The sequence below is a fragment of the Phocoena sinus genome, chromosome X (assembly GCF_008692025.1).
Source record: "Phocoena sinus isolate mPhoSin1 chromosome X, mPhoSin1.pri, whole genome shotgun sequence".
Taxonomy (NCBI): Eukaryota; Metazoa; Chordata; class Mammalia; order Artiodactyla; family Phocoenidae; genus Phocoena; species Phocoena sinus.
In genome coordinates, this window is record NC_045784.1 from 24,451,678 (window position 1) to 24,479,168 (window position 27,491).

The 27,491-nt window shown below is 36.6% G+C and overlaps 1 long non-coding RNA gene and 1 pseudogene across 1 annotated transcript in view; one reads left to right on the forward strand and one right to left on the reverse strand.

The window, feature by feature from the left end:
- Nucleotides 1-27,491, forward strand: part of LOC116747763 — a 145,200-nt gene that overhangs the window by 100,338 nt on the left and 17,371 nt on the right. The gene's annotated exons all lie outside the window — the stretch shown is intronic.
- Nucleotides 16,212-16,301, reverse strand: LOC116748163 (annotated as a pseudogene).

The window sequence follows — 27,491 nt, forward strand, 5'->3', positions numbered from 1 at the left end:
TCCCACCAGCAGTGCAAGAGTGTCCCCTTTTCTCCACACCCTCTCCAGCATTTATTGTTTCTAGATTTTTTGATGATGGCCATTCTGACTGGTGTGAGATGATATCTCATTGTAGTTTTGATTTGCATTTCTCTAATGATGAATGATGTTGAGCATTCTTTCATGTGTTTGTTGGCATTCTGTATATCTTCTTTGGAGAAATGTCTATTTAGGTCTTCTGCCCATTTTTGGATGGGGTTGTTTGTTTTTTTGTTATTGAGCTGCATGAGCTGCTTGTAAATTTTGGAGATTAATCCTTTGTCAGTTGCTTCATTTGCAAATGTTTTCTCCCATTCTGAGGGTTGTCTTTTGGTCTTGGTTATGGTTTCCTTTGCTGTGCAAAAGCTTTGAAGTTTCATTAGGTCCCATTTGTTTATTTTTGTTTTTATTTCCATTACTCTAGGAGGTGGGTCAGAAAGGATCTTGCTGTGATTTATGTCATAGAGTGTTCTTCCTATGTTTTCTTCTAAGAGTTTGATAGTTTCTGGCCTTACATTTAGGTCTTTAATCCATTTTGAGCTTATTTTTGTGTATGGTGTTAGGGAGTGATCTAATCTCATACTTTTACATGTACCTGTCCAGTTTTCCCAGCACCATTTATTGAAGAGGCTGTCCTTTCTCCACTGTACATTCCTGCCTCCTTTATCAAAGATAAGGTGTCCATATGTGCGTGGGTTTATCTCTGGGCTTTCTATCCTGTTCCACTGATCTATCTTTCTGTTTTTGTGCCAGTACCATACTGTCTTGATTACTGTTGCTTTGTAATATAGTCTGAAGTCAGGGAGCCTTATTCCTCCAGCTCCTTTTTTCGTTCTCAAGATTGCTTTGGCTATTCGGGGTCTTTTGTGTTTCCATACAAATTGCGAAACTTTTTGTTCTAGTTCTGTGAAAAATGCCAGTGGTAGTTTGATAGGGATTGCATTGAATCTGTAGATTGCTTTGGGTAGTAGAGTCATTTTCACAATATTGATTCTTCCCATCCAAGAACATGGTATATCTCTCCATCTATTTGTATCATCTTTAATTTCTTTCATCAGTGTCTTATAATTTTCTGCATACAGGTCTTTCGTATCCTTAGGTAGGTTTATTCCTAGATATTTTATTCTTTTTGTTGCAATGGTAAATGGGAGTGTTTTCTTGATTTCACTTTCAGATTTTTCATCATTAGTATATAGGAATGGCAGAGATTTCTGTGCATTAATTTTGTATCCTGCTACTTTACCAAATTCATTGATTAGCTCTAGTAGTTTTCTGGTAGCATCTTTAGGATGCTCTATGTATAGTATCATGTCATCTGCAAACAGTGACAGCTTTACTTCTTCTTTTCCGATTTGGATTCCTTTTATTTCCTTTTCTTCTCTGATTGCTGTGGCTAAAACTTCCAAAACTATGTTGAATAAGAGTGGTGAGAGTGGGCAACCTTGTCTTGTTCCTGATCTTAGTGGAAATGCTTTCAGTTTTTCACCATTGAGGATGATGTTTGCTGTGGGCTTGTCATATATGGCTTTTATTATGTTTAGGAAAGTTCCCTCTATGCCTACTTTCTGGAGGGTTTTTATCATAAATGGGTGTTGAATTTTGTCGAAAGCTTTCTCTGCATCTATTGAGATGATCATATGGTTTTTCTCCTTCAATTTGTTAATATGGTTTATCACATTGATAGATTTGCGTATATTGAAGAATCCTTGCATTCCTGGAATAAACCCCACTTGATCATGGTGTATGATCCTTTTAATGTGCTGTTGGATTCTGTTTGCTAGTATTTTGTTGAGGATTTTTGCATCTATGTTCATCAGTGATATTGGCCTGTAGTTTTCTTTCTTTGTGACATCCTTGTCTGGTTTTGGTATCAAGGTGATGGTGGCTTCGTAGAAGGAATTTGGGAGTGTTCCTCCCTCTGCTATATTTTGGAAGAGTTTGAGAAGGATAGGTGTTAGCTCTTCTCTAAACGTTTGATAGAATTCACCTGTGAAGCCATCTGGTCCTGGGCTTTTGTTTGTTGGAAGGTTTTTAATCACAGTTTCAATTTCAGTGTTTGTGATTGGTCTGTTCATATTTTCTATTTCTTCCTGATTCAGTCTTGGCAGATTGTGCATTTCTAAGAATTTGTCCATTTCTTCCAGATTGTCCATTTTATTGGCATAGAGTTGCTTGTAGTAATCTCTCATGATTTTTTTTATTTCTGCAGTGTCAGTTGTTACTTCTCCTTTTTCATTTCTAATTCTATTGATTTGAGTCTTCTCCCTTTTTTTCTTGATGAGTCTGGCTAGTGGTTTATCTATTTTGTTTATCTTCTCAAAGAACCAGCTTTTAGTTTTATTGATCTTTGCTATCGTTTCCTTCATTTCTTTTTCATTTATTTCTGATCTGATTTTTATGATTTCTTTCCTTCTGCTAGCTTTGGGGTTTTTTTGTTCTTCTTTCTCTAATTGCTTGAGGTGCAAGGTTAGGTTGTTTATTCGAGATGTTTCCTGCTTCTTAAGGTGGGCTTGTATTGCTATAAACTTCCCCCTTAGAACTGCTTTTGCCGCATCCCATAGGTTTTGGGTTGTTGTGTCTCCATTGTCATTTGTTTCTAGGTATTTTTTTATTTCCTCTTTGATTTCTTCAGTGATCACTTCATTATTAAGTAGTGTATTGTTTAGCCTCCATGTGTTTGTATTTTTTACAGATCTTTTCCTGTAATTGATATCTAGTCTCATGGCGTTGTGGTCGGAAAAGATACTTGATACAATTTCAGTTTTCTTAAATTTACCAAGGCTTGATTTGTGACCCAAGATATGATCTATCCTGGAGAATGTTCCATGAGCACTTGAGAAAAATGTGTATTCTGTTGTTTTTGGATGGAGTGTCCTATAAATATCAATGAAGTCCATCTTGTTTAATGTATCATTTAAAGCTTGTGTTTCCTTATTTATTTTCATTTTGGATGATCTGTCCATGGGTGAAAGTGGGGTGTTAAAGTCCCCTACTATGAATGTGTTACTGTCGATCTCCCCTTTTATGGTTGTTAGTATTTGCCTTATGTATTGAGGTGCTCCTATGTTGGGTGCATAAATATTTACAATTGTTATATCTTCTTCTTGGATCGATCCCTTGATCATTATGTAGTGTCCTTCTTTGTCCCTTTTAATAGTCCTTATTTTAAAGTCTATTTTGTCTGATATGAGAATTGCTACTCCAGCTTTCTTTTGGTTTCCATTTGCATGGAATATCTTTTTCCATCCCCTTACTTTCAGTCTGTATGTGTCTCTAGTTCTGAAGTGGGTCTCTTGTAGACAGCATATATAAGGGTCTTGTTTTTGTATCCATTCAGCCAATCTGTGTCTTTTGGTGGGAGCATTTAGTCCATTTACATTTAAGGTAATTATCGATATGTATGTTCCTATTTCCATTTTATATATTGTTTTGGGTTCGCTACTATAGGTCATTTCCTTCTCTTGTGTTTCGTGTCTAGAGAAGTTCCTTTAGCATTTGTTGTAAAGCTGGTTTGGTGGTGCTGAACTCTCTCAGCTTTTGCTTGTCTGTAAAGGTTTTAATTTCTCCATCAAATGTGAATGAGATCCTTGCTGGGTAGAGTAGTCTTGGTTGCAGGCTATTCTCCTTCATCACTTTCAGTATGTCCTGCCACTCCCTTCTGGCTTGTAGGGTTTCTGCTGAGAGATCAGCTGTTAACCTTATGGGGATTCCCTTGTGTGTTATTTGTTGTTTTTCCCTTGCTGCTTTTAATATGCTTTCTTTGTATTTAATTTTTGACAGTTTGATTAATATGTGTCTTGGCGTGTTTCTCCTTGTATTTATCCTGTATGGGACCCTCTGTGCTTCCTGGACTTGATTAACTATTTCCTTTCCCATATTAGGGAAGTTTTCAACTATAATCTCTTCAAATATTTTCTCAGTCCCTTTCTTTCTTTCTTCTTCTTCTGGAACCCCTATAATTCGAATGTTGGTGCGTTTCATGTTGTCCCAGAGGTCTCTGAGACTGTCCTCAGTTCTTTTCATTCTTTTTTCTTTATTCTGCTCTGCAGTAGTTATTTCCACTACTTTATCTTCCAGGTCACTTATCCGTTCTTCTGCCTCAGTTATTCTGCTATTGATCCTATCTAGAGTGATTTTAATTTCATTTATTGTGTTGTTCATCGTTGCTTGTTTCATCTTTAGTTCTTGTAGGTCCTTGTTAACTGTTTCTTGCATTTTGTCCATTCTACTTCCAAGATTTCGGATCATCCTTACTATCATTATTCTGAATTCTTTTTCAGGTAGATTGCCTATTTCCTCTTCATTTGTTAGGTCTGGTGGGTTTTTATCTTGCTCCTTCATCTGCTGTGTGTTTTTCTGTCTTCTCATTTTGCTTATCTTACTGTGTTTGGGGTCTCCTTTTTGCAGGCTGCACGTTCGTAGTTCCCGTTGTTTTTGATGTCTGTCTCCAGTGGCTAAGGTTGTTTCAGTGGGTTGTGTAGGCTTCCTGGTGGAGGGGACTAGTGCCTGTGTTGTGCTGGATGAGGCTGGATCTTGTCTCTCTAGTGGGCAGGTTCACGTCTGGTGGTGTGTTTTGGGGTGTCTGTGGCCTTATTATGATTTTAGGCAGCCTCTCTGCTAATGGGTGGGGTTTGTGTTCCTGTTTTGCTAGTTGTTTGGCATAGGTTGTCCAGCACTGTGGCTTGCTGGTCGTTGAGTGAAGCTGGGTGCTGGTGTTAAGATGGAGGTCTCTGGGATATTTCCACCGTTTAATATTATGTGGAGCTGGGAGGTCTCTTGTTGACCAGTGTCCTGAAGTTGGCTCTCCTACCTCAGAGGCAGAGCCCTGACTCCTGGCTGGAGCACCAAGAGCCTTTCATCCACACAGCTCAGAATAAAAGGGAGAAAAAGTAGGGAGAATTAGTAGAAGTATGAGTAAAGAAAGAAGGAAAGGAGGAAAGGAAGGAAGGAAGAAAGAAGCAAAGAAGGAAAGAAAGGAGGGAGGGAGGGAGGGAGGGAGGAAGGAAGGAAGGAGGGAAAGAAGGAAAAAAGACAGAAAGAAAGATGATACAGTAAAAATAAAATAAAGTATAATATAGTTATTGAATTAAAAAATATTTAGGAAAAAAAAAAAAAAAGGGACGGATAGAACCTTAGGACAAATGTTGGAAGCAAAGCTATACAGAGAAAATCTTACACAGAAGCATACACATACACCTTCACAAAAAGAGGTAAAGGGGGAAAAATCATAAATCCTGCTCCCTGAGACCACCTCCTCAATTTGGGGTGATTCGTTGTCTAAAGGAGGGAAGGAAGGAAGGAAAGAAAGAAAGAACGAAGGTAAAGTATAATAAAGTTATCACAATTAAACTTAATTATTAAGAAAAAGAATTTTTTAAAAAAAGTCATGGACGGATAGAGCCCTAGGACAAATGGTGGAAGCAAGAGTATACAGACAGGATCTCACACAGAAGCATACACGTACACATTCACAAAAAGAGGAAAAGGGAAAAAAATCATAGATCTCGCTCCTAAATTCCACCTCTTCAATTTGGGATCATTCCTTGTCTATTCAGGTATTCCACAGATGCAGGGTATATCAAGTTGATTGTGGAGCTTTAATCCGCTGCTTCTGTGGCTGCTGGGAGATATTTCCCTTTCTCTTCTTTGTTCTCACAGCTCACAGGAGCTCAGCTTTGGATTTGGCCCTGCCTCTGCGTGTAGGTCGCTGGAGGGCGTCTGTTTTTTCGCTCAGACAGGACGGGGTTAAAGGAGCCGCTGATTCGGGGCCTCCGGCTCACTCAGGCCGGGGGTTGGGGGATGGGGGTAGGAGGGGCACTACGTGCGGGGCGGGCCTGCAGCTGCAGAGGCAGCGTGACGTTGCGGCAGAGGCCAGCGTGATGTTGCACCAGCCTGAGACCCGCCGTGCGTACTTCCGGGGAAGTTGTCCCTGGATCCCGGGAACCTGGCAGTGGCGGGCTGCACAGGCTCCGCGGAAGAGGGGTGTGGAGAGTGACCTGTGCTCGCACACAGGCCCCTTGGTGGCGGCAGCAGCAGCCTTAGCGTCTCCCGCCCGTCTCTGGGGTCCGCGGTTTTAGCCGCAGCTCGCGCCCGTCTCTGGGGTTTGCGCTTTCAGCCGCGGCTCGCGCCCGTCTCGGGGGCTCGCGCCCTCAGCCGCGGCTCGCGCCCGTCTCTGGGGTTCGCGCTTTTAGCCGCGGCTCGCGCCCTTCTCTGGAGATCCTTTAAGCAGCGCTCTTAAACCCCTCTCCTCGCGCACCAGGAAACAAAGAGGGAAGAAAAAGTCTCTTGCCTCTTCGGCAGGTGCAGGCTTTTCCCCGAACTCCCTCCCGGCTAGTCGTGGTGCACTAACCCCTTCAGGCTATGTTCAAGCCGCCAACCCCAGTCCTCTCCCTGAGCTCCGTCCAAAACCAAAACCCGAGCCTCAGCTCGCAGCCCCGCCCGCCCCGGCGTGTGAGCAGACAAGCCACTCGGGCTGGTGAGTGCCGGTCAGCACCGATCGTCTGTGCAGGAATCTCCCCGCTTTGCCCTCCGCACCCGTCGCTGTGCACTACTCCGCGGTGCCGAAACTCCCCCCTCCGCCTCCCGCAGTCTCCGCCCGCGGAGGGGCTTCCTAGTGTGTGGAAACTTTTCCTCCTTCACAGCTCCCTCCCACTGGTGCAGGTGCCGTCCTTATTCTTTTGTCTCTGTTTTTTCTTTTGCCCTACCCAGGTACGTGGGGAGTTTCTTGCCTTTTGGGAGGTCTGAGGTCTTCTGCCAGCCTTCAGTAGGAGTTCTGTAGGAGTTGTTCCATGTGTGGATGTATTTCTGGTATATCCGTGGGGAGGAAGGCGATCTCCGCGTCTTACTCTTCCGCCATCTTCAAGGTCCCCCCCGATAATAATCCAAATACCAATTTTTGTTTGCATTGATGAACACTGCAATATGATTTCACCTGAGATAATGGATAGTTTTTTCTATATTTGATAGCTTTTCCTATCCTTTTCTTACAATTGTAACTTTTAGATGAATCCTTATTTATATTGTCCTCCATTCTAACATAACACCAACTAAAGTGAAAAACAGCATACTGCATTCCAAAGTCAAAGTGTCAGATAGTTCTCCAGGATGACTCGATGATCCCTGTTCCTAAATATTTGCATTCATTTCAGGACATTTCAGGAAAATTGTCACAAATAATGGCTGTAATTATTACAGTACATTTGTTCCCTAAATCGACTTTAGGGAGAAAAAGTTATGCTGTTACTTTTAGCGATGATATAAACTAGGCTCTTGAATTGAGGGATCACTTCTGAACTGACCTGGAAAGGAGACACAGCTATGGCGGCTTCAATTACATTAATATGGAGTACCTGACTATTTTAAGAGCTATTTAGTCTTATATTTTGGGGCCAGGAATCACAAAGTTGCCATCCCTTCAGTAATTCTAATGCCCAAATAAAGAAGGAAATGTGATTTATCTATTCTACATATTTATTATTATTATTATTTTAATGTAATCCATCTTAATTGTTTATTAATAAATACTGAAATTTTATTTGGACGTTTGCAGATGTAAAGCTAAGTGAATTCAGGATATAAGTCACAAAATTAAGGTAAGGTTCTTTTATAGACTGTTTTTAGTGATAAAATCAAACGCTTCTAAATCAACTGAGACTGTATATATCTTTCAATGAAGTCCCAAACTGGTAGCTTTATTGTCTGTGTCAACCTTGGAAGAGTCAGTCTAACAAAAAGGGTGATAGTAATTTGATTTTTAAATTGACTTCAGTTTTTATTTATTATAATCTTAAATTCCTATTTCCCATCGTACTAGTATATCTGAGTTAAAACAAAATATAATATGAATGGTGTTTCCACATAAACCATCCTTAAAATCTTTCAATTTTGCTTTTGTCACCCTTCATTTGTTATTACTTTTGTTTGGTGATAAGTTTTTTGTTTGTTTGCTAAGCTGATTGTTTGTCCTCCCCCATTCCAAATTATTTGTATAAAACTGAATTATCTATCTTACCAGCTACAATAGTTTTTTTCATTTTTCAAAGTAGAGAATATTTTCAGAAACATAGTCTAAGTTAAAAAAAAAAAACATGGTAAGAGGAGAATAACACCAAAAGGGAAGAGGAATAGTGATTTATATGGTTACACTATTAAATAACAATAGCAACAACAACAATAATAGTGTTATTAGGTACCATTTGTGTAGCATTTATCATGAGCTCTATACTGTTCTAAGTATTCATGTACACTAACTCATGTAATCCTCACAACAGTGGGAAAAAAGTCAAAAAGTGGTTAAGTAATTTGCTAAAGGTCACAATGGAAAAGTCACAAAGGAAAAATGCAAAAGTCAAGTTTAAGCAGAAGATTTCTTTTTTTAATTCAAGAATGTTGTTAAGTGCAGCTACTTGAGGAATGCAGGAATGAAAATTCTAAAAATACTGAGATATCAGGAAAAAAAAACTTACCTAATTTTCAGGGACCTGAATGCAAAAGAAAGATATCATGAGTTCCTAGAAATAAATCAAATTAGCCTGATTAGCCTGTCAATGAATTTTATGTTGAAAGACCAGACTTTTGAGGCTCAGTTCCAATGCCATGTTTGCTAGTTTCATTGGGCAAGTCATGTTAATTCTAGGCCTGGGTATTTTTCACTCTAATAAAAGGGATTTGATAAATTTCTAAAGACGCTTCCCCCAGATCAAATAGATTACCTTTATTTAATACTATACCAGCCATGGATTTTTTTTGCTGAAAGAAGTTTTAAAAAGTGGGATCACCTAAGTATAATGCATTGGAAGGATACTGGAAGAATTCAGTGTCTTGAAGGGAAAGGCAAAGAACCAGGTGTGGTCCAGACTGGAATCTGGTTTCTAGCTAGCTAGCTAGCTTGCTTGCTTGCTTTATTTATTTATTTATACTGCTGCGTTGGGTCTCCGTTGCTGTGCATGGGGGCTCCTCTTCGTTGCAGTGTGTGGGCTTCTCAGTGTAGTGGCTTCTCTTGTTGCAGAGCATGGGCTCTACATCCTTCACCACTAGAGCCAATAAATCCCAAAGATTTCTTTAAACTTTGTATCACAGACACTCTAGTTCTAAGAGAATCAAATCGGCCATGGTTTTGTCCTGTGTCCAAATATTGGTGACACCAAAGCAGGAAGAGAAAAAAATGTGGTGGGAGGAGCCTTACAAAGAAAAAAGGCAAGTTTACCCAATGGAATTTTTGTCTGCTATGGCTTAATAACTGGATACTCTAAGACTCCTGTACTAGAATTTTTTTAATGTGGGGCTTTAATATATGGCTCTTTCCCTTGAGATAATTAATAACTAAATTGGGACAAATATATTAATAATGAAAAAATAAGATGTTAGAATTATTGTGCATTTCTTCTACAGATTTATATAGGAGGGTTATAAAACTGATGAGCAATATCTCTTAAAAATCTTCCCCTTCAAATTTTAAGTCCAAGTACATAATTATTGATATAAATGCCTAAGAAAGTTTTTAATCTTAGAACTGACAAGATGAACATAATTACTAATTTCTTCCCAGAATTTCTACCTTTGATAAACTTTCAAAGTTTTTTTCCTCAATAGATAGATACCCAATTTAAAAATTACAAAAAGAAAATATACTTCTAAAAACTGAAGAAAATATCTGAGTGGAAAAATGGCAACCCTTTATTGAGAATTTTTATATTATTACAAACTAGGTGAATGATTAACAATGCCAGAGAACAGAAGATTGTTTCATATGGCTCTCTGTTCAGTGCGGATTGCCAATGTGGGAGAAATCCTTGTAAATCTTAGCATTGCTCCCACACAACCACCTACACAGATGATCGCTTGACTTTCATGCTAACAATAGATGTGTTAGTAGAACTCTCACCATCTGCAAAATGAAGTGCACTTTAGAAAAAAGTAACTGCAGCAGACAGTAGTGATTGCTTATATGTTGTGATTAGCATTTTATATTTACATTTAAAAGGTATGAATTTAAGCAGTGATGACTCCCAGTTTAAATAAGGTCAGTCGCTGTGATAGCTCCCGGATTAAATAAGGTCAGTCCTAGATAACAGATAAATTTATGTTAGAAAACTTGATTTTGAATTAATTTCTACTTAAAATTTATCTATATCCAAGAATGCATAATAAAATGTGAATTAAATGAATATTGATATACTCACTTCTCCTCTAATAATAATACTTAGAATCATGTACATTAGTTATAAAATTCTCTACAAACTCTGTCACAACTGTCCTAATTTTTTTATAGAATTCCTTCACAGGCACATTTATTTGGGTTTCCCTATTCTTAAATCTATTTTATTATCAGTGCAGGATGAGTATTGTGGAAAATAAGCTTTATACCATTGGAAAATACAGTCTTTGGCCTCTTTTCCCACATTGATTTTTTTTGTCAAGGATGGAAGGGTCCATGATTCCATTATTGGGACTTAGTGGAGGACTCTAAGGCAAAGTGTTAAAAAATGAATTATCTGGTTTCTCCATAGGGAATAAAGTGGTTAAGGGCTCATGTGTAGACCCTGCTCATGCTTGGAAGATTGGATGTGACAGAGAGGAGAATGGGCATGTGGCTGATGGAAGGTGGGATGAGTCCCATTTTTCTCAAATTAACACAAACAGGTACAATACCACTCTATACTGGCAGGGCTCCCATGTGTTTCTAACCCATGTGTCTCTAACATTTGGCCTGAATAATCTTGTCCTTTCATGTAGATGATGGACACAGTCTACATGAGGTATGAGAGCTCCTGTAACCCCAAAATATCATCCTAAATAGCATTGCCTAAAGTTCTGTGATGAAATGTTTCTTTATTATAAACATGGCCTTTTCCAAGCCTATTTTAATGCAGATTATTTTAGAAAGAGTGGTACATTAAAACAATAAAAACTTAGTATGATTTAGTTTTGTCTATTTTCCATTTTAAATAAATTACAGTTCTAGAAACTTAATATTAGAAGGACATTTACGATTAGAAGGAAAATGAAACATCATCTAGTCCAAACAGTGCATTTTACAGATGATAAAATTGAGGCTTAGTTAAGACTCACACACCTAGTTAAGCACAAGTCCAGAACTAATCCCTAAGACTTCTGACTCCGGCCCAGTGCTTTTTCCATTTACTGTCATAAAACATTGAGAGAACAGTGGTCCCTTGGGGTGAGGAAGGGGTGCTGGAAAGGAATAGAAAGCAGGAGAAGAGTAGAGAAAAGTAAATATGCTGACCCCGTGCAATTATTTTTCTAGGGTTGATCCACATAACAGAGTCATTAGCAGGATTGAATTTAATTAAATCAATGTTAGATATGTAGGTCAGTTAGCCCCACAAATCACTGGTACCTTTTGACTAAAGTTTAGCAATAGGAAAACGTCTCATATGTCAGGGCTGGGGAAATCTGCACTCACAATCAGTCCCATCCAAAAAGCTATGAACCTAGAATAAGATAGGAGGAGTTGTTCAAATATCTTTTGTACTAGCCAGTTCTGCTACAAAAGCAAATTGCTTAGGATTGGGAAGTATATAAAAGGAAGATCATCTTTTCTAAGGTTGGAGGTATATTATTTCTCCTCTAAGTCAGAAAATAAATAAATAAAAAGACTTAGGCTCAAAGGTATACAATATAACCAAAAAAATTCAGTTCTTATAAGTACATAATTTATTCATTTCAAAAATATCTATATAGTAAGTTCAATGAATAAGAGTAGACAGAAAACTTGAAACATGCAATAACTAATCTATATCATATATTTGGCAAGTCAATACATTTGAAATGATAAAATATCTCGATTTTTACTCATGTTTTATTATTCATGTTGTATTCTGTTAATCAACTTTTATTCTAACACATGAGGTGGACCCATGTGAAGTTAGGAAATTAATTTCGTCTTCCTTGTATGTGATGAAAAATAAACTCATAAATCGAGTAAAACCAGTTAATGAAAACTGCATTGTGTACAGTGGATAATTAATAAAGATTTGTTAGGTAAAATGTTTCTTGAAAGCTGAAAGTAAATTTACTTCGTTTAGTTTTTTCATTTCCTAATTGGAAATCGTATCTCTCTTGGTTTTCTCTGCTTAGGAGATTGACATCTAATAAGGTAATGCAGTTAGAATCAGAATAGCCTAGGATAAGACAACAACTTCAAAGTCTCCGTGGCCCAACTTTAGCCAGGAAGGAGTCATTAGAGTTTAAGGGGGAAGCTGAACTTATACTACACCCATCTCTCATGAGGCAGTGTGAGTCAGTGCCCCACTTTTGTCAGGGTGGTGTCAGTGGGGTCCAGTGAGAAACTGAGCATACACGTCCACCCAGCCCTCATGCTACACATCAGTGGGAGACTGTTGATGGGCACTTGGATTGCTTCCATAATTGGCTATTGTAAATAATGTTGCTATGAACATTGAGGTGCATGTATCTTTTTTAATTAGTGTTCTTGTTTTCTTTGGATGTATACCCAGCCTTGGAAATGCTGGATTATATGGTAGTTCTATTTTCAGTTTTTTGAGGAATCTCCATACTGTTTTACATAGTGGGTGAACCAGTTTACATTCCCTCCAGTAGTGTGCTAGAGTTCACTTTTCTCCACATCCTCACCAACATTTGTTTTTAAGTTTAATTAGATCCTGTTTGTTTATTTTTGCTTTCATTTCCTTTGCCTTAGAAGACAGATCAAAAAAAAATATTGCTACGATTTATGTCAAAGAGTGTTCTGCCTGTGTTCTCTTCTAGGAGTTTTATGATTTCAGGTCTTACATTTAGGTCCTTGATCCATATTGAGTTTATTTTTGTTTATGGCATGAGGAAATGTTCTAATCTCATTCTTTTACTTGTACCTGTCCAGTTTTTCCAGCACCACTTATTGAAGAGACTGTCTTTTCTCCATTGTATATTCTTGCCTCCTTTGTTGAAGATTAATTGATCATAAACAGGTGGGCTTATTTCTGGGCTCTCTATACTGTTCCATTGATCTCTGTGTCTGTTTTTGTGCCAGTATCATGATGTTTTGATTATTGTGGCTTTGTAGTATAACCTGAAGTCAGGAAGCACAATACCTCTGGCTTTGTTCTTTTATCTTAAGATTGTTTTGGCAGTTCGGGGTCTTTCATAGCTCCATATAAATTTTAGGATTATTTGTTCTAGTTATGTGAAAAATGTCATGCGTATTTTGATAGGGATTGCATTAAATCTGTAGATTGCTTTGGGTAGTATGGACATTTCAACAGTATTCTTCCAATCCAAGAACATGGGATATCTTTCCACTTTTTTGTATCATTTTCAAATTCTTTCATTAATGTTTTATAGTTTTCAGAGTATAGGTCTTTCACCTCCTTATTTAAGTTTATTCCTAGGTGTTTTATTCCTTTTGATATGATTGTAAATGGAATTATTTCCTTAATTTCTCTTTCTGATAGTTCATTATTGGTGTATGGAAAAGCAGCAGATTTCTGTATATTAATCTTGTATACTGCAACTTTTCTGAATTCATTTATTCTAATAGTTTTTTGGTGGAGACTTTAAGGTTTTCTTTCTATAGTATTATGTCATCTGCTAATAGTGATAGTTTTACTTCTTCCCTTCCATCTTGGATACCTTTTATTTCTTTTTCTTGTTTGATTGCTTTAGCTAGGACTTCCAGTACTATGTTAAATAGAAGTGGTGAGAGTAGGCATCCTTGTCTTGTTCCTGATTTTAGAGGAAAAGCTTTCACCTTTTCACTGTTGAGTATGATGTTAGCTGTGGGTTTGTCAAAAATGGTCTTTATCTTGAGATATGTTCCTTCTGTACCCACCTTGATGAGAGTTTTTATCATGAATGTAAGTTGGATTTTGTCACATGCTTTTTCTGCATCCATTGAGATGATCATGTGATTTTTATCCCTTCTGTTAATGTGGTGTATCACATTGATTGATTTATGAATATTGAACCATCCTTGTATCCCTGGAATAAATCCCGCTTGATCATGGTGTGTGATCCTTTCTATGTATTATTGGATTCTGTTTGCTAATATTTTGTTGAGGATTTTTACATCCACATTCATCAAAGATGTTGGCTTATAATTTTATTTTTTGTAGTATCTGTCTGCGTTTGATATCAGAGTAATGGTGGCCTTGTAGAATGAATATTGGAGTATTCCATCCTCTTCAGCTTTTTGGAATAGTTTGAGAAGGATAGGTATTAGCTATTCTTTATATGTTTGGTAGAATTCCCCTCTGAAGCCATACATTCCTGGACTTTTGTTTGCTGGGAGTTTTTTTTTAATTACAAATTCAGTTTCACTACTAGTGATCAGTCTGTTCAGATTGTGTATTTCTTCCTGATTCAGTCCTGGAAGGTTGTATTTTTCTAGAAATTTGTCCCTTCTAGGTTATCCATTTTGTTGGCATATAACTGTTCATAGTTGATTAATTGTATCTCTGTGGTATCAATTGTTATTTTTCCTCTTTCATTTCTTATTTTGTTTATAATAAGATAAACTTTCTTCTTGATGAGTCTGGCTAAAGGTTTGTCAATTTTGCTTATCTTTTCAAAGAACCAGCTCTTGGTTTCATTGATTTCTTTTTCTTTCTTTTTTTTGTTCTCTATTTTCTTTCTTTCCTCTATGACCTTTATTATTTCCTTCCTTCTGCTGAATTAGGGCTTTCTTTGTTCTTCTTTTTCTGATTCCTTTAGATGGAAGGTTAGGTTGTTTATTTGAAATTTTACATGTTTTTTGTTTTCTTCTTTCTACCCTCACTTTCTTATCATTTTCCTTCTGTCCAAAATGGCTTTGTTCCTTCTTCTATAATAATCAAACTCTCACTCACAGTTTTTTAGTCATATGAATCTAGAGTTCCCTTAGTGTTTATTTTTACCCTCTGAGTTCATTTATTTTTTCACTAATATGTACAGTACTTTTACATAATTGTTATTAATGTACACATTTCATTTTGTGTCCAGCTTTTGTTTAATTGAAATATAGTTGATTTATAATATTGTGTTAGTTTTAGGTGTACAGCAGTGATTCAGTTATATATATATTTTTAGATTATTTTCAATTATATATATTTTTTCAGATTATTTTCCATTATAGGTTATTAAAGGATATTAAAAATATTATGCAGTAAATCCTTGTTGTTTATCTGTTTTATATATAGTAGTGTGTACCTGTTAATCCCCTACTTCTAATCTATCCTCCTCCCCCCTCCTTTCCCCTTTGGTAACCATAAGTTTTTTTTCTATGTGTGTGAGTCTGTTTCTGTTTTGTATATTGATTCATATGCATTATTTTTTAGAGTTCATATATAAGTGATATAATAATTGTCTTTGTCTGACTTAACTTCGCTTAGTATGATAATCTCTAGGTCCATCCATGTTGCTGTTCTTTTTTCTGGCTGAGTAATATTCCATTGTATACATGTACCACATCTTCTTTATCCATTCCTCTGTTGATGGACATTTAGGTTGCTTCCACGTCCTGGCTATTGTAAATAGTGCTGCAGTGAACATTGGGGTGCATGTGTCTTTTTGAATTATGGTTTTCTCTGGGTGTATGCCCAATAGTGGGTTTGATGGGTCATATGGTAATTCTATTTTTAGTTTTTTAAGGAACCTCCATACTGTTCTCCATAGTGGCTGTATCAATTTACATTGCCACCAACAGTGCAAGAGGGTTCCCTTTTCTCCACACCCTCTCCAGCATTTATTGTTTGTAGATTTTGTGATGATGGCCATTCTGACTGCTATGCGGTGACACTTCACTGAAGTTTTGATTTGCATTTCTCTAATAATTCGCGATGTTGAGCAGCTTTTCATGTGCTTCTTGGCCATCTGTATGTCTTCATTGGAGAAATGTCTATTTAGGTCTTCCACCCATTTTTGGATTGGGTTGTTTGGATTTTTTGATATTGTGCTGCATGAGCTGTTTGTATATTTTGGAGATTAATCCTTTGTCAGTTGCTTCATTTGCAAATGTTTTCTCCCATTCTGAGAGTTGAATTTTCATCTTGTTTATGGTTTCCTTTGCTGTGCAAAAGCTTTTAAGTTCCATTAGGTCCCATTTGTTTATTTTTGTTTTTATTTCCATTACTCTAGAAGGTGGGTCAAAAAAGATCTTGCTGTGATTTATGTCAAAGAGTGTTCTTCTTTTCTTTTCCTCTAAGTGGTTTATAGTGTCCGGTCTTAAATTTAGGTCTAAAAATACAGAATGCTTCACGAATTTGTGTGCCATGTTAATCTTCTCTGTATCATTCCAATTTTAGTATATGTGCTGCTGAAGTGAGCTCTAGTTGTAGACTTTTTGATGATAGCCACTCTGTGTGTCCAGCTTTTTAGTTTTTTGCCTTAACATTATTTCATTTGCACATGAACCTTATCAATATAGCCCACATACGGCTCAGTATTCTCTTCTATTAATCTTATAAAACACTTCAGAAAGCGATTACATCATCAGAGTCAAGTACTCTCTTTTTGTAATACAAATATATATTCTAGACTAAGAGGTAATTTGCAGCCACTGGAAATGCTTAAACAAAATAAATAATTAGGGACATAATTGATCAGGAATGTGACTACAGTTGTCTATTAGTCTGCAGGGTACTGGTTCCAGGACCCACTATGGATACCAAATCCCTGGATGCTCAAGTTCCATAGTCAGCCCTCTGTATCCATGGATTCTGCATCTGCCCAGGTGCAGAACCTGCAGATATGGAGGGCTGACTGTATTTACTGCAGAAAATCTGCATGTAACGGACCTGCACATTTCAAATCCATGTCGTTCAAGGGTCAACTGTATATGCGTAAACAACAGAACAGGTCTGTGAAATAAAATGACTCTGTTACTTTGGGGCAGTATACTGTGGTTTTTAACTGTTATTTGACTAAATTAACAATTAACCTAGATGTTTTTCTACTGTGTAGATGCTACCTAATTCATGTACAGAGTTAAAGCCACAATCTTTTACAAATTGAGAAATTACATATATAGAAAGAATAGTTCTCTTTCTGCTTTCAGCTGTAGTCAATAATCTTTTTTATTCTCCAGATAGTACAATCTAGCCTTTAGCAGTACAATATTGCTTTGAGTTATTTTCTTGCTGGTTGCCCTGGGGATTAAAATTAGCATCATAATTTAAAACAACCTAATTCAGATTAATACTAACTTAATTTCAATAGTATACTTTGCTCTAGTATAGCTCCTTTCCCACCTCCTCCTTCATACTGTTATTGTCATACAAATTACACCTTTATTATGCATTATATACTATGCATATGTTATACACTATATTTACTATACCTTACAAATTCATTGATACAATTTTATAATTATTGCTTTATGCTGTTGTCTTTTAAACCATATAGGAGAAGAAAAGAGTTATTAAGAAAAATACATTTATACTGTCTTTTATATTTACTGATTTACCTTGTGCTTTTTATTTTTGTATTGAGGTATGATTGACATACAGAAAGGCTGCACATGTTTAATATATACATCTTGATGAGTCTGAAGATAAACATACACCTGTGAAACCATCACCATATACAATACCATAAACTGAACTATCACTTCTAAAATTTTTCTCCCTGTCATTTTTTTTTCTTTGTGAGCGTAAGTAAAACTGTGTACCCTTTAATCAACACATCATGTGGAATTGAGTTACTCTCTGGTGTTCTTTCATTTCAGCCTGAAGGACTCTCTTTAGTATTTCTTATAGGGTAGGTCTCCTAGTGACTAATTCTCTTAGTTGTTGTTTATCTGGGAATGTTGTAATTTCTTCTTCATTTCTGAAGAATAGTTTTGCCAAATATAGGACTCTTGGTTGACAGTCTTTTTCTTTTAGCACTTTGAATATGTAATCCCATTGCCTTCTGGCCTTGGTGGTTTCCAGTATTTGGGGCAAGGTTTGACAATCACTCTCTTAAAGAGATAGAGCTGGCACAAAATCATTGCTCTACAGTGGGGAGCAGGTAGGACTGCTGGGAAACTCATTCCAAGGGGTGATGTAGCAATCTTCAGCTGTGACTCATGTCAACTGAAGTCTGACGTCAAGTAGAGGTTTGTTCCCTGAGGTATTCAACTCTACCTAAACATGTCAGACAACATTCCCAAAGATGAAATATTTTGAAATGAGTTGGCATTCACCAAGGAGACACTTTGTAGGTAAAAGAAAATCAAGTTGTGGGGAGCCACGTGTGCAAATCAGACTTCAGAAAGGGTGTTGGCTGATTAGGAAATTCAGCTACTATGCAGGAGGACTGTACAAGTGGAGAAAAAGGTGAGAAGTTGGTAGTGACCACATTTTAGTGGGCCTTTCAGTCACCCCACAGAAAGTGGACACAATACTGATGTGTATGGTGGAAGATAAAATCAGATTTACTTTCCAGATGTTTGTTAAAGTAAGGGAATTAGGGACATCCTTGCTAGTTCAGTTACCAAACACTGTGGACTCAATCCCAAAGCAGCCTGAGGACAGCCTGAAGGAAAAAGTGAGGGATGTATAGAGACTCAATACTCTGGCCAGTAAGCACATATTTGTTCAAGAAATGACACAGGATTAGGCCCCCTTACAGGCAAGCAGGAGAGCAGTGAACCCACACAGTGAAGTAGACTTAAGTAGAGGAAAGACCTTTTATGTTTTGTCTGATCATTGCCACTTTACAAGTTACCTGACCAGGGAAACAGAACTAAGCTAAAGTTTTAAATGAAGGTCAAAACCCTACAGATTTGAGGAAGATGGTCATAAAAAGAGGCTATAGAGTAATATTTCCTCCCAGGAAAGGAAAGAATAAGCTTTGAGGTCATATTGAACCGGTTTTATACGATGACCTGGCCACTTTGTCATGTTATTAACTTCCTCATAGTTGTGAGGATTAAATTATTTTTAAAATAATACTTGTATATATCACTTATTGTTGTATATGACATTGTAGACACTCAATAAATCATTATCATTATTATTCTTCAATCATAGAATGTTTCTTTGGAATAAGAAATGGAGTAAAGGTTTTGCTCAAAGGAATTATTTTTCTGTAGCAATTATTTCTAGAACCTATGAGGAACATTGTGCTGGATGATGAACAGAAACTCCTGCAAGAATCAATGTTGGTGAGTCACCACACAATTAAACTTAGAATCATGGTGGGAAAGGTAGTCAAAGGAATACGTAATATAATTATCCAATATACAAATGAAACCCTGACAAAATTCAATAGTAAGTCAAAATTTGAAGATAAAATATAAAAGTCAATAACCCACAGGAAACCAGTGTACTATTTAGTTACTTTAAAGCCATGTTCTTAAAAATTTGAGATAAATGTTTTTAAAAGCAAAAAATAGCTATTCAAAATAGCTTTACTGACCCTTCACCTCCTTCCATTACTATGTTTGATACCCTACTTTAGGCTCTTATTACTTTACTCTTCTCACATGAACTGTGTCAATAATAACCCAATAGTTCTTTGTTTCTTTAGACATCCACCATACTTCTCACCTTTCTTTCTGTCCATCCATCCATTCAAATATTTTTCCATCTACTAGGTGCTGTGTTCATTCTGGGGGAGCTATTAAAAAAACAGATCTATTAAAAACAAATACGTCTAGAATTCTCTGTTCTCAATAAATACTTGTCTTGTGAGAAGGGCACATACATCATAAAATTATAATGCAATATGATAAGAATTATAGTATACCCATACCTTGAATTACTATGCAGCTACACATATTAGAGAGTGAAAAGGGAGATAATAGAACAGAATATTATTTTGATATCCTATGATGTTGATAGCAGTATATCTACTATATATCTGAATTATACAAATATATTTTAGACAGCTATTTCTATGCGTATATATATGCATGAGCACATCAAGAATGATATTCATCCTCATGCTAACAGTTTTCTGTCGGACTGTCAGAGTTGGGGGAATTTTCACCTGCCTCTTTACTCTTTTGTACATTGTTTGGATTTTTACAATAAGCATATATATATGTAATTAGATTTATAATTTAAAAAGCTGTGCAGACAGACAACATCAACTTGTGCTTGACTTTGGGGTTTAAGTGAATCTCAGACCCACCTTTTCCTATATAAGCTACTTGACCTATCAGTGCCTTTCTTCTTCATCTGAAAAATGGAGGAAATTATAATGCCTTTCGCATAGATTTGGTATCATTCTGAGATAAGATAATCCAACTAAAGTCATGTTCAGTGGTATCTGAAAAAGAATAAGTGTTCAAAAAAGTTTGTTAGAGTAAGGAAGAAGAGGAGGAGGAGATGAAAAATTAATCCATTTAAAGTCCCTTCTACCATAGACCTATCTCAACACGGAGTCTCAGTCAAAGAAGCCTAGACTAGAAGGGCTTATCCTCTCCTTTGAGCTAGATTAAGTGTTTTCTCAGGTTTGCCCAGTGTAAGGCCCTGCCACATGTTAGCACGTTTCAGGTGGTTCTCATGATTGTTCCATGTGAACCAATGACCAAAGTTGGCCTGTGGAAAGAGTGGAGTAATGGAAAATGGATAGCGGGAGTCATAAGTTGATGTGCCTTGTGTGGGCTCTTAAGGTTCCTGAGGTATCCGGGTGTTCTATTTTAGCAAATAAAAGCAGTATATTCAGAGTATCAGGATAATGAGGAAATAGCAAGCATGGGGTTAGAGTTCAGGTGAAAAGGGTGTTGTAAAAGTTAGTGTGCAGTGACTCATTTTAGTTTGATTCTGCTATGAAGAGTCAGGGCAAACAGTAATGCTGTTGAAGGCAAAATAACAGTAATGTATTCTTCCCCATCATATTGATATGGTTTTCTCATGTTTGTTGAAGAAGTTGAACCATGCTTTCTAAATTTTACGCATATAGTCTTGGGGAAAGATGTGTACCAAACATGGCAGGAAAGCTGCAGAACTTTTGGACCTGAGGCAGCTTACGGAGTTGGGAAATGAGCACCTCAAAGATAAGCTATGTGGAAAGAAGAGGCTGACTATACCTTGTTGCTGTACAAGACCCCACGGCTATTGAACATTTCACTTAGAGAAAGAGAGTAATAATGACAGAGGCTGAATATTTCTCTCAAATGTGATGAGTTAGTGAACATTAGTAATCTCAAAGCAAAAGGTGCTACAGGAACTATGAATTATATTAAACGTAAGTGTTAGGGTAACAGATGTTTAAAACAGAACATACTTAGTAAATTTGGTAAAGATTTTTCAGGAGGCAGGAGTACAATCATACAAAACTGGAAGACTGTCTCATAAGACAGTGGCCTTTGGAAACTTAAGAGTCAGAAATCCTGGATCTGGCCTTTTTAGAACATATTCAGGCACGCACAGAATTGAACTGGATTGCCTGCAAAGTTTTCTAAATAATGATGCTATTACAGGAAGGGGAGAAGGTTAAGGTAATTGCCCTCCTCCATGGATCCAGGGAAGCCAGGCATGGACAGTAGATTTCAGTGATATCACATCTCCTTGAAGCACCTTTGCCTCAAGGAGAAGCAGAGCCAGCTTCTTGGGTGTACAGCCTGTGCAGTTGCACAAGGCATTTCACTTAGCAGGGCCCCATACTTGGGTTAATTCTCTGTTATCACAGTCTTGAACCTTATTTTAAATAAAACTTTACATTAAGTGCAACTTTACTTTTGTAAAATATTTTGCCAGTTTTATGGAAAAATAATTGACATCATCAGTTTATAATTTTAAGGCATACAGCCTGATGGTTTGATTTACACGTACTGTGAAATGATTACCACAATAGGTTCAGCTAATATCCATCTTCTCATATAGATAAAATAAAAAGAAAACAAAAGAAAAAATAAATTTTTTCTCCTTGTGATAAGAACCCTTAGGATTTACTCTCTGAACAACTTTCCCATATATCATACATCAGTGTTAACTATAGCCATCCTGTTGTACATTACATCCCTAGTATTTATCTTATAACTGGAATTTTGTACCTTTTGACCACTTTCCTCCTATTCCCCCTCCTCCCCCACCCTCCACCTCTGGTAACAAGGAGTCTGATCTCTTTTTCTATAAGTTTGGTTATTTTTATTTTTGTTTTTTTTAGATGCCACACATAAGTTGAGATCATTCAGTATTTGTCTTTGTCTGACTTATTTCACTTAATGTAATGCCTTCAGAGTCCATCCATGTTGTTGCAAATGGTAGAATTTCTTCGTTTTTATGGCTGTATAATATTCCATAGTATGTATATGTGTGTGTGTGTACACACACATACCAGAACTTCATATCCATTCATCCATTAATGGACAGTTAGGTTGCTTCCATGTCTTGGCTATTGTAAATAATGCTGGCATGAACATGGGGGTACAGATATCTTTTAAAGTTAATGTTTTTGTTTCCTTTGGATATAGTCCCAAAGGAAATTGCTGGATCATATGATAGTTCTATTTTTAATTTTTATCATAGTGGCTAACTGAACTTGTGCGTTAGCCTTTTTGCTTAAGTTAATTCAAGTTGAGTTTATGCATATATAAGAAAGGAATCTGATCAATGAATACTGTATCTTCAAGGTTTATAAAAATAAAATAATAAAAAGATTACTCATTAAGACGGTTGGGAAAATTTACGTTTCTTCATATATTCACCATTAGGAAGAAAGGAAATAAGCTATTATTCCCTAGAACCCATTATAAAAAGAGTCCAGGTTTATCTTAATTGATTCCAGACCTCGGAAAGCTGAAGACACATTGTTATAATATGAAGGAATGAATATAAGCTGTAGGCAGATGAGATAATTAGACCCTTTCTTTTCTGTTCAGGGACTTATCTTTGTATTCATTAGAGTAGTAGCTCTTCCACAAGTGATTAGTTCTTTGAGAATGTAGGCAGACCTTTATCAATCCCTTTTAAAAGCAAAGTTCGTTTCCATGAATGGCTTTCCACCTATGAACTAATAAAAACATATGCCTTTGATATGTTAGCAGTTTTTGTGTGTTTGATGCAAAAGAGATTTTGGTGTCTTGGGTATTTGATATCCTTTTATTCCTCTCTGTAAATCTCACAGACATTTTCCCTAGCTGGAATGTAAATCATTGTGTATATCAATAAAGAAAGTCATATTGGACTAGAGGATGAGAAGACCTTAACCTGCAAAGATGCCTCCGTTAGACTGGACTTTTTACTTTGTCCCTATGCTTTCAATTCCAGAGCTTTCCAATTGCTCAGGACGCTTTCTCCATTAACACCACCTCAGTTTACATCAGTTAAGCAAACATTTACAGAGAACCTATTCTTGTCAGGGACTGTGATAAGTCCCATATGGCTTTTAGCATCTCCCAAACTTTTCCCCCCCTTTAATGTGGGGCTTTTTGTAACAAACCTTCTATAGCTTTTAAAAAATGCCTAATGAGGACTTCCCTGGTGGTGCAGTGGCTAAGAATCCACCTGTCAATGCAGGAGACATGGGTTTGAGCCCTGGTCCAGGAAGATCCCACATGCCGCGGAGCAACTAAGCCCGTGTGCCACAACTACTGAGCCTGCACTCTAGAGCCCGCAAGCCACAACTACTGAAGACTGCGTGCCACAACTACTGAAGCCCGTGTGCTTAGAGCCCATGCTCCGCAACAAAGAAGCCCACGCACCGCAACGAAGAGTAGCCCCTGCTCACCACGACGAGAGAAAGACAGCGCACTGCAACGAAGACCCAGCGCAGCCAAAAATAAATATATTAAAAAATTAATTAATTTTTTAAAATGCCTAATGATGTATTATACTCTTACATATGAATTTCAATTTGGTTATATATATCTAGATGAAAAAATCTTTTTCTTCAGTACCTTAAAAATATCACATCATTCTCTTGTCTTTGTACATCCAAATACACTAAGATATCAATCTGGTTCTTGGTTCTTTGAAGTTCATCTTCATTTTTCCTGGCATTTATCTTTTTTCCTTTGGCCTTTTATGTACCTTTTCAATCTAAGTGTAGTATTTATAATCTGTGGATGATTTCACCTTTAATTTGGCAATTTTATCTTTATTATTTCTTCAAATCTCTCTCTCCCTTTCTACCTTACTTCTTCCCGCTTCCCTCCTCCTCCTCCCCTCGTCCCTTCCTCTCTTTTCTCTCTCTCTAAAAATTTTCCTCTGCTTCTCCTGGTATGTGTTGCTACTATTCTGTATTCTGTATTTTTAAACTTTTCTTTTGCACATGCTCTCTATTCTTTCTGTTTTCAGGAAAGGTAATTCTCTTTGTTGTTCTACCTCATAAACACACCCATTGTGTTCCATATTTCAATGATCATAGATTTTATGCCCTAATAATTCTACTGAATTCAGGATTGTTCTTGTTTCATATTCTTAATATATTTACTTATTTACAATTAATTTACGTGTGACCTCTACTGCAGGCTTTTAGGATTTTCTCTTTTTCCTGGAATCCTGAACATTCCTAATGATTTGACATGACACAAGTCCCTTTCATTCATGTTCTAGGCTCTTGGAGAGCCATTTAAATCTGGAGATTTATCATTCAGTTTTGGAAATTTCACTCTTTGATAATTTACCTCCATCTGTTTTCTCTATTCTCTCTTTCTGGTACCGCAATTAGTCATATGTTAGAATGAGTCAATTGTTTACCTATTTTTTTATTTTTAGTATCTTATTTTCCATCTCTGTCTCATTCTATTTTTTGTGAGATTTTTCTCAACTTTATATTTCAGCCCTTCTGTTTAATTTTTAATTCTTAATATCTTATTATTATGAAGAACTCTTTGTAATTATCAAGTTCTCTAACTTTTTTCCTATTTTAATAGAATTCTGTTTTTAATTTTTGGATGAAATATCTTGTGCTCTGTGGATATTAATATATTCAATTTTCTTTTTCTGTATATGTTGTCTCTGTTTCCTCCGATTTTCTCTTCTTTTTTTTACTTCCAAAATTGAGACTCATCAAATGCCTACTAATTTGGGGCAGTTGTTTTAAATTAAGAGTGAGACACTACAAAAGCCTGTCTTTTGGTTAGCTTAACTCTTGGGCTTCCAGATGTCAAGTCCACATTTTCTTAATAGATCTCCCAAATGTCGGTTCCTAAATGTCAGTTTTAGGACTTTTTTAAAAAATTTATTTATCTTTTAAATTTTTATTTCACATTGGAGTATAGTTGATTAACAATGTTGTGTTAGTTTCAGGTGTATAGCAGAGTGTTTCAGTTATACATATACATGTATCTATCCTTTTGCAAATTCTTTTCCCATTTAGGTTATTAAGGAGTATTAAGTTATTAAGGAGTATTGAGCAGAGTTCCCTGTCCTTGTTGGTTATCTGTTTTAAATATAGCAGTGTGTACATGTCAATCCCAAAGTCCCAATGTATCCCTCCCCACCCACCCTTCCCCCTGGTAACTCTAAGTTTGTTATCTAAGTCTGTGAGTCTGTTTCTGTTTTGTAAATAAGTTCATTTGTAGCATTCTTTTTAGATTTTACATATAAATGATATCATATGATATTTGTCTTTATCTAACTTACTTCACTTAGTATGATAGTCTGCAGGTCTATCCATGTTGCTGCAAATGGCATTATTTCATTCTTTTTAATGGCTGAGTAATATTCCATTGTATATATGTACCACATCTTCTTTATCCATTCATCTGTTGATGGATATTTAGGTTGTTTCCATGTTGACAATTGTAAACAGAGCTGCGGTGAGTATTGAGGTGCACATGTCCTTTCAAACCATGGGTTTCTGTGGATATATGCCCAGGAGTGGGATTGCTGGATCATATGGTAGCTCTATTTTTAGTTTTTTAAGGAACCTCCATAGTGTTCTCCATAGTGGCTGTACCAATTTACATTCCCACCAACAGTGTAAGAGGTTGCCCTTTTTTCCACACCCTCTCCAGCATTTATTTTTTGTAGGCTTTTTGACAATGGCCATTCTGACTGATATGAGGTGAGTAGTTTTGATTTGCATTTCTCTAATAATTAGCAATGTTGAGCATCTTTTCATGTGCCTCTTGGGCATCTGTATGTCTTCTTTGGAGAAATGTGTATTAAGGTCTTCTGCCCATTTTTTGATTGGATGGTTTGTTTTTTTGATATCGAGCTGCATGAGCTGTTTGTAAATTTTGGAGATTAAACCCTTGTTGGTTGCTTCGTTTGCAAATATTTTCTCCCATTGTGTGGGTTATCTTTTCATTTTGTTTATGGTTTCCTTTGCTGTGCAAAAGCTTTTAACTTTAATTAGGTCCCATTTGTTTATTTTTGTTTTTATTTTTATTACTCTAGGAGGTGGATCAAAAAAGATATTGCTTCAATTTATATCAAATATGTTCTGCCTATATTTTCCTCTGAGTGTTTTATAGTATCCCACCTTACATTTAGGTCTTTAATCCATTTAGAGTATATTTTTGTGTATGGTGTTAAGGAATGTTCTCATTTCATATTTTTACATGTAGCTGTCCAGTTTTCCAAGCACCATTTATTGAAGTGACTGTCTTTTCTCCATTGTATAGTCTTGCCTCCTTTGTCATAGATTAATTGATCACAGGTGCGTGGGTTTATTTCTGGCTTTCTGTCCTGTTCCATTGCTCTATATTTCTGTTTTTGTCCCAGTGCCATACTGTTTTGATGACCGTAGCTTTTTAGTATAGTCTGAAGACAGGGAGCCTGATTGCTCTGGCTCTGTTTTGCTTTCTCAAGATTGCTTTGACTATTTGGGGTCTTTTGTATCTTCATACAAATTTTAAGATTTTTTTGTTCTAGTTCTGTGAAAAATGCCATTGTTAATTTGATAGGGATTGCACTGAATCTGTAGATTGCCCTGGGCAGTATAGTCACTGTGACAATATTGATTCTTCCAATTCAAGAACATGGTATATCTTTCCATCTGTTTGTGTCGTCTTTGATTTCTTCCATCAGGGTCTTATAGTTTTCAGAGTACAGATTTCTGCCTCCTTAGGTAGGTTTATTCCTAGGTATTTTATTCATTTTGATGCAGTGGTAAATGGGGTTGTTTCTTTAATTTCTCTTTCTGATCTTTTGTTGTTAGTGTATAGAAATGCAACAGATTTCTTTGTATTTATTTTGTATCCTGCAACTTTACCAGATTCATTGATGAGTTCTAGTAGTTTTCTGGTAGCATCTTTAGGATTTTCTATGTATAATATCATGTCATCTGCAAACAGTGACAGTCTTACTCCTTCTTTTCCAATTTGGATTCCCTTTATTTCTTTTTCTTCTGTGATTGTGGGTGCTGGGACTTCCAAAACTATGTTGAATAAGAGTGGTGAGAGTGGACATCCTTGTCTTGTTCCTGATTTTAGAGGAAATGCTTTCAGCTTTTCACCATTCAGTATGATGTTAGCTGTAGGTTTGTCATATATGGCCTTTATTATGTCGAGGTATGTTCCCTCTATGCCCACTTTCTGGAGAGTTTTCATCATACATGGGTGTTGAAATTTGTCAAGAGCTTTTTCTGAATCTGTTGAGATGATCATATGGTTTTTATTCTTCAATTTGTTGATG